The sequence below is a fragment of the Pyrgilauda ruficollis genome, unplaced genomic scaffold (assembly GCF_017590135.1).
Source record: "Pyrgilauda ruficollis isolate IOZ18807 unplaced genomic scaffold, ASM1759013v1 scaffold160, whole genome shotgun sequence".
Classification (NCBI taxonomy): Eukaryota; Metazoa; Chordata; class Aves; order Passeriformes; family Passeridae; genus Pyrgilauda; species Pyrgilauda ruficollis.
The window spans coordinates 781,449-789,260 of NW_024514765.1; positions in this window are offsets into that span (position 1 = coordinate 781,449).

Genomic DNA, 7,812 nt, shown 5'->3' on the forward strand with positions numbered 1-7,812 from the left:
AGAGAAAAAACCCAGCATTTAGTCATTAAAAATCCTCTGGCAGCATGGTAAGAAATCAGAAAGTTGGGTTTTTTTCATGTTCACTTCCCCACTTTGCTTTTTGGCAGAAGTGAGGAAAGCTGTGCTCCCTGAACTGCTGACCTCAGTGGGACTAAAGCTGTGCTGGGGACCCCCCAGGTTGAGAAGAGTGGGCCCTGACATTGATATTTATATTTTTTTTCCCCAGAGCTGGTTTGGTTTTGGTGTCCAAGGCGTCCCCTGGGGCGGTGCCAGTCCCGCTGTGCCAGCCTCGGTGGGGAGGAGACACAGAGGGAACAAGAGCTGTCCGTCAGGGCTGGATGGGTTTAACCCAGGTGTGGAACATCCTGGGAGCCCTGCTGCACTCCCATCCCAAACCAGCACGCCAAGGAGCTCTGGCTGCTCAGATGTCCTGCAGTCTGGCTGCTGCCAGCCAGCCCTGCCCAAAGATCTCAGACTGCTCCTGCTCCATGAGCACTGATCCTCTTTGAGCACCCAGCTGTTCCTCAGCTTGCTCAGATTTTAATGTATGAATATGCATGGCTATGAAGGAAAAGGAGAAAAACCATCATTGATATCAGTGGTGCTTCACACACCTACCAGCATAAATAAAGGTTTCATCACCTGCTCTCATTTTTTCATACATGATTTTTTTCTGTCTGCTGTTTCAGTTTCAGAGAGTTGGTGATGATGTAGATCTCTGGGCACTGCAAACAGGGTCTGGGAGGGCACTTCTCTGTCCCAGCCCTGGAGTTTCCATTGCTGTGCTCTCAGCACGAGTGGGAGAAAGATCTAATGGGGTCCTCTGCAGAAACCGGCAATGTTATACAAGATCTAATGGAGAGCAATAAAAATTTAATTCCCAGGCACTTCAAGACTATACAAGAATTTGGGTATCGCACATCTGTGTTTTACTTAGGAACTTTTATGATTTTATTTTTATTTTATTTTTAAATCACTGTGGAAGTGTTGCTACAATAAGAGGTTTGGGGAACTCATCTCTGTTTATGACTTCATGTAGCTGGAGGTACTAAAAGAGCCTGTCTGGAGAAAGATTTGAAGAATCAGGGCCTCAGCTGCCTCTCTTTTTCTAAAAAGTCCTGAACTTGCAGGCTTCCAAAACGAAAATGTGCTTTACAGGGTTTTGTCTTCTGGTACAGTGATGATCAAACTATGGGCTGGTGGAGGAGTGAAAAACGAAAAACTTCTCCTCTGTCTACTTTTATCTTGGCTCATTTCTGGGATATGTCCAAAAAAAAAAAAAAAAAAAAAAAAAAAAAGCAAAAATCCTCAAAAACAAATAGGCTAAAAGGGCATTTGGCTCTACCTGTTCATATTTCTGATCACCTTGAAATGACAGTGTCTGAGGGATTACATGTTATGGGGGCCGTTGTGGGATGAAATTTGAACCATTATAAACAGGTCTTCATTGTGCCCTTCTTTTGAAACTTGCTTGTACCAAACATGAATTATTTGAAAATACTTTCCAAGAGTAAAAGATTTAAGTACAAATGCAAATTTGAAGTGTTCAAGATTGAAGAATTACCTTTCCCAAAATTAGGAAATAGTGCATATTGCTCTTTTTTCCCTTGGTTTCTTCATATTATTTTTTCCTTTATCCAATGATAAAACTGGAGAATGAATACACTTGTTCAACAGTGGATGAGAACAGAAAGATTTGTCCACCAGCATTGTTAAATCAGAGAGATTTTTTAGTTCTGCTGTTATTGAGAAGCTCAATGGTTTTTCCAATGTTTTGAAGTAATTAAATACTTAAGATGTGGTAAATCTATATTATATATCTATTGTATATTAATCTGTATGTATCTAATGCATTCAGAGAAATCCAATCAACAGCTGAACTTTCTGTCCCATTAAAGAGTCTTTCAAACCTGCATTCCCAAGTTAAAATTGACTTTGTCAGCACAAATAAAAGTAAATGGAGAATATTTCTCTGTTGTGGATTTGTTTTGTTCTGATTTTTAAATATGTTGTCCTAGTCACACCAATATAGTAGTTTAGTTTGGAAATTCAATCTTTGAAGGCCCAGTTATAAGGAAAAAAAATCATAATTTGATGGGTTTGGACATCAGTTATCAGCACATCAAGGTCAAGAGCAAGATGCTGAAGAAATGAAGTAAAGCCTCTGCAGAGGACGGGGGATGTGGAGCTTCCTGGATTTTTCAGCAAGGCTCAGGGGCAAGATGGTTATTAGGATGAATTTATGGCATCCTGAAGATGTCCAAGGCAGAGCACAATCTGAAACAAGAGCAGAATTTAGTCAGGGTCTTGCTCCCAGTTCTTCCTTTGAGCTGTTGTTTCTCCGAAGCTGCAGATGGGAAAAGCTGCAGGAGGGAGGACAAAGCTTCATCACAGCTCCTGTGCCCTTAATTTGGACATGTCTGCATCTCAGACTATTACGGGGTAGGAGTTGCTTCTCCTCCTTGAGGAAAGCAGGATATTTTTTAATATACCAAAGGAGATTAAAACAAAGAGAGCACAGTGCTGCCTTGCTGAAAAATAGCTTCTAGATAAGGTCTGCTGCTCCCAGTCCTGGAGACTTATTGGGATCACATTTTCATTTGCAGTGAATGGAGAGGATGCCATGCAGACAATGGTGGGGTGCTTGGGCAAAAGGAAATCAGGGCTGATATGAAAAGATGTGACAAATTCAAGCAGGAGGGTGTTCCTGAATGTCTATGAAGGCTGCAGAGTCAGGCTCTTTATTTGAGCTTCATCTCAATTATGGTGGCCCCTATTTAAATAAAGGACATAGTAATATTATTCTGATGGTTTGTTCAGTGCTTAATGAAACCTGTTTCTATTCTATTAGAATTGTGTCTGTTACAGACTGAAGACTGGGAGTTATCTTTATGAATTAGCTTTTCCTTTTCATTCTCAATAATAACTCTGTCTGTGGCACTTTGTTTCTATGGTAATGTTTGTGATGCAGCTTCTCCTTTTATTTTAAGTAGAATTCTGGAATGCTTGTAGGGACAAACACTTTTGGAATCCCATATGAGACTTTTCTGCAGGAAGATCACAAGATTTGACTCCAGAGGATGAAATAATCAGAACAGTGCAGCCATTGTCAGATGAAAATATTGTTTGACAAAATTAACAGGGAGGTCAGATAAATTTACTCAGAGTGCTTGGAGAATAAATTGATCAAAGGATGGCTTAAAGGATGACATTTTTTTTTTTCCTTCTGAATATAAACTCCTTAGAAATGCATATCCACCCCTGATTCCACAGCAGGGTTTTCTCTCCTGTTCACACCCTGGGAGATATGAACTGAATCACTAGCTCCACACAGGGAGCAGATTAGGCAGAGAGTAGCCGGGAAACTGTGGAAAATTTTGAAGCTAAAATTGGTTTGGAGGACAATATTGTTTCTGCTATTTAAAGCCTGTACAAAACCACTGAGGATGAGTCCCAGGGAATGTGGGGGGACACATCTGCAGCCAGAGCTGGGTGTTCCCATACACATTCTTTCTTGTATACTTTTTAAACTTCCAGCTACTGCTCAATGGAAAAGTCATTGCTTGAAAGAGAATTAAAAGAATAGTAAAAACCTCAAAAAGGTCACCAGCCTTCCCCAGTGCCATGAATTTGGGGGCAGTGGAGCCCCTCTCCTTTAGAGCCCTTTTTGTTCAGCGCTGACAATTCTCCACATTGATGTTTCAGTATTAGAAAGTCTTTTCCTTGGAGCTCCAGGGTTACCTGAGGAGGGCTGGAGTTGTACAGAAGGGTTTTGTATAGACACATAAGGTTATTCAGGCCATGTATATTATTTTTTTATGTAGATAAGGAACCTTTTAGTAGGGATTTTCACCCCTTTCTTTGCCTTTTCTGTTTTTCTTGAGAGTGTCAGGAAGGTTTTCATCCCAGCTGTGCTGTGCAATGCGACACTTCAGAGAAACAGATTCCCTTTCAGAGGGAGCTGCAGCAGAGGAGGCAACCACTGAAAAAACGGGGCTTGCCCTTCGAAATGCAGCTTCAGTGTTAAATTATGGAACAAATAACACTCCTTGATAATAAATACATCTTAGTAGCTGTGCTTCTGGGGGTTTTGCAAATGCTGAGAGTTGGTTTCGTGCTGGAACACAAACAAGAGACTTATGAGCTTCCTCTGCCTTATTCTCATTAGCGCTGAGCGTTTGTGGTGCATGGGAAATTCAGGGTTGGGGCTGCCAGCTGAAATATGGGACATTAGGAGACATCAGCAACAGAACCATTTGCATTTGCACTCCACAAACACTCTAAAGATCAGCTTAATGCTCTTATAAATTGTGGGCTGCTCTTGAGAAGCCCTTTAGTGTTGCCAGGAATCTTTATATGACTTGTCACTAGTATTGGGAGGGTGATGATGTTGGATAAAGGAGAGAAACTCCTTGGCTCAGCTCAGGGCATGGATTTGATTTTGGAAATGGCCCTTATGAGCAAGAACTACACATCTGCACACGTGTTCATCAACATTTCTGGCACTGCTTTTCTAAGTTAGGAAGATTTAATTATTTTTTCCCAGCAAGGATTTGAGGATGTGTATGCAGATTAATCATATGTACATAGAGGATTTGGATTTTTAAGTTTTTATCATTTTGTTTTGGTTGTTTGGTTCATGACAATATTTTTGTAGAAAGAGTCAACTTAAAAAAAGTATAAAGATAATAAGTAATATTCATAATATCCTGTCAGCATCTAATTCAGAGAACACTTGATGGCTGAAATCCAAGATTTCTGATAAGCCCTAAACTGTTTTTATTCTACATCAAGATAAAATAAGCCTCTAATTTCATTTATCTATCAGTGAAAAGGCAGATAATAAAAGCCACAGAAAGTCAATAAACCCACTGATTGAGGCTTCAAATGTTAGAATGCTGCTTCTAATTCTGCCAGGAAGTGTGGTCACATCCTGACCTATCTGCTGGGCTGCTCCTTGTTTAACTTCTGCCTGGAAGTTTCCTTGAGCCTGAAGAATTTTACAGACAAAAGTGGTGTCCATAACTAAATTTCTAGGTTATCTTTTTTCAAATCTGATTTTTAAAAACAGGGTGGTTCCCCCCACCCCCCATGGAAAATGGATTCTCAGAAAGTTCTTAGGTGGACAAGAAAAAAGGAAAGTTTTTTTCTCCAGTTATCTGGGAACTAATTGGTCACCTCTCTCTGTATGTTATAAGCAATAAAATCCAGTCTAAAATGTCAAAGGTGCATTTTAGGTAATGTGTAAATAAAATAATTCTCTGTGAGTTTGGGAATTTGTGTGTTAAAAGCCTGAGCTGTGAACATTGGGGGTCCTTCAGATATAATGTGCTTCAACAGACCATACTTTATGTTAACCCAAGCACTTGAAATGCCAGAAACAAGACCAGTTTAATGGTATTCAGTCATAACTGTAACTGGGCTTGGGTGGTTTTTGTTTTTTTAAACCAAAACAAACCCAACAGCAACAAAAAAAAACCCCCATGGATGAAACACTACTAGAAAATGAAACAACATTGTTCATGGGACAGCGAAGCTTGTTCAGGGGAACATGAATGAAGAAAATCTGTCTTTAAGGATTTTAAGGTCACAGGTATGTTAATGTGGGTATTTTGTATTAGGACAGGTGAGCAAGGCAGCTGTAATCACAAAAATGCCCTGTGCCAGGCAGGCCTGAGGGACCCTTACAGAAGCCTGCAAAGGGGCTCAGGGCAAGGGGGAATGGCTCCCAGTGCCAGAGGGCAGGGCTGGGTGGGATATTGGGAATTAGGAATTGCTCCCTGGCAGGGTGGGCAGGCCCTGGCACAGGGTGCCCAGAGCAGCTGTGGCTGCCCCTGGATCCCTGGCAGTGCCCAAGGCCAGGTTGGACACTGGGGCTGGGAGCAGCCTGGGACAGTGCAAGGTGTCCCTGCCATGGCAGGGGTGGCACTGGATGAGCTTTATGGTCCATTCCAACTCAAACCACTCCATGATTCTGTGATTCTGGGTGAGGTTTGATTAGATGTTGACTTTGAAAGGTGATGATGACTCCAGCAATTCAGGGGAACGCCCCTGAATCCCCCATGTGCTCCTTGTTTTCTAGGGAAAGGAGTTCAGGTCAGAGCCCTGAATCTGTGGGTTAAAGAAAATGCTTCCTCAGTGATAGGCAAAGTGTAGAGGCTCTGATGATCTCACACAGTTGATGGAAAACTTGAATATTTACTCTTGTTTATGCATTCTCTGAGTTTACTCTAGAGTCTGACATCTAACTAATATTGTGCTTCATAAGAGTTTGTGTTGTTCTTCATCAGCATTCAATAAATTTTTAAAGACAAATCTTTCCTAATTGGCAGTAATGAGCCAGTAAAACTTATATTTGATTAAGAGCAGTCAGAGACCCACAAGAGCTCCCTGTGCAGTTTAAACAGTACATTTCTAGAAGTTCACAGTCTCAGTTCTGAAAGCTGGCACTGCCCTGTGGGCTGCCCTGGGTGCTAAATCTGATTTGTTTTATTTCCTTCATGTAATTCCCAACATTTAAAGCCTCTGTAGCTGTTCAGCTAATGATGTACAGGGCAGAAACCCCACACTTTTAAAGCTGCAGGGGAGAGAATCTCCCAGGTAACTCAGCCAGTGGAGTTCTAATGAACTCTCCTCACCAAAGTTCATTTGTGAAACTCTCCTTGTGGCTAGGAATTGTTTTGCAAAGCACAGAATTTTAAACTTATGGAGCATTGTTAGACACCTTGATCTAACAAATTTTCCAAATCCTTTCTGAGTTTTCCAGGACAAGATTTAAAGCTGGGTAAGTTTTGTGGCAGATCTGCACTTGATAGCAAGTTCAGAATCCTGTTTCTTTATGTGGACCATGGTGATTTATATCAGCTCAGGCTGTGTTTGTATGGACTACGGTGATTTACATCAGCTGAGGTGATGTTTGTAGGGACTGTGGTGATTTAGATGAGGTGAGGGTTTGCTGCAGGTGGCTGGAGATCCTTAGGTGAAAAAGGGTTCTGAGGGATGGAGTGGGGAGGAGGAAAAGTTTAACAATTTGTAAAGTGGGTGCCTTTAGGTAAATTCTGCTTTCTTTAGTCCAAAAATCTCAAATGTCATCTCTTCTCTCATATGGGTGAAGAAAGGAGCATTTGGCCTTCTGGTGCTTTGGAGAAATCCTGTTTCTGCCTGAGCAAAAGTTCCCACCAGTGAGAAGGTAAGTCAGCTCTGTCTCATCTTTTTATCCTGCAGTTTTTAAACCCACAGAAAAACCTCCCACGAGAGGCTGAGCCTCATTCACAAAGGAGATGTTGGCCATGTCATGTGCTCCACTGGAAGGTTTGCAGAACAGCTCAGTTGGGTTTTGGTTTGCTGACCGTAAACTTGTTCTTTATCTGCCCAGGTGGGGTCCAGGAGGCCCTCTGCTGGAGTGACACCCCTGGGAACAAGGTGGGAAGACTGGAGGGTCCTGCCCTGTTGTCCTGAACAAAAACAGGGAGCTGAGGTTTTGTCTTTGCATCCCATGGAAGCTGTTGAAGAGTGCTCAGTAAAGTCACACATTGGTTCCTACTGGGAAATGAAGGATATCTAAGTGTGGTGGAAACCCATCACAAACTGGGTTTTATGGAATCTTTCAGTGCTTGAAATGTTCACGACATTTCTTCTTCAGGTTTCGAAAGCCTGGTTGTGATTAACTCCAGACTGGCTTTCTTTTATAAAACAATACAGTTGTGATAGGAAGCTTGAATCAATATTGACTCAAAGGAAGGTGACACTAAGAGGGAATAGAATATTTACCTTTTTACCTGCAGGCTTTAATGCCTAATTTAGGAGTTCTTT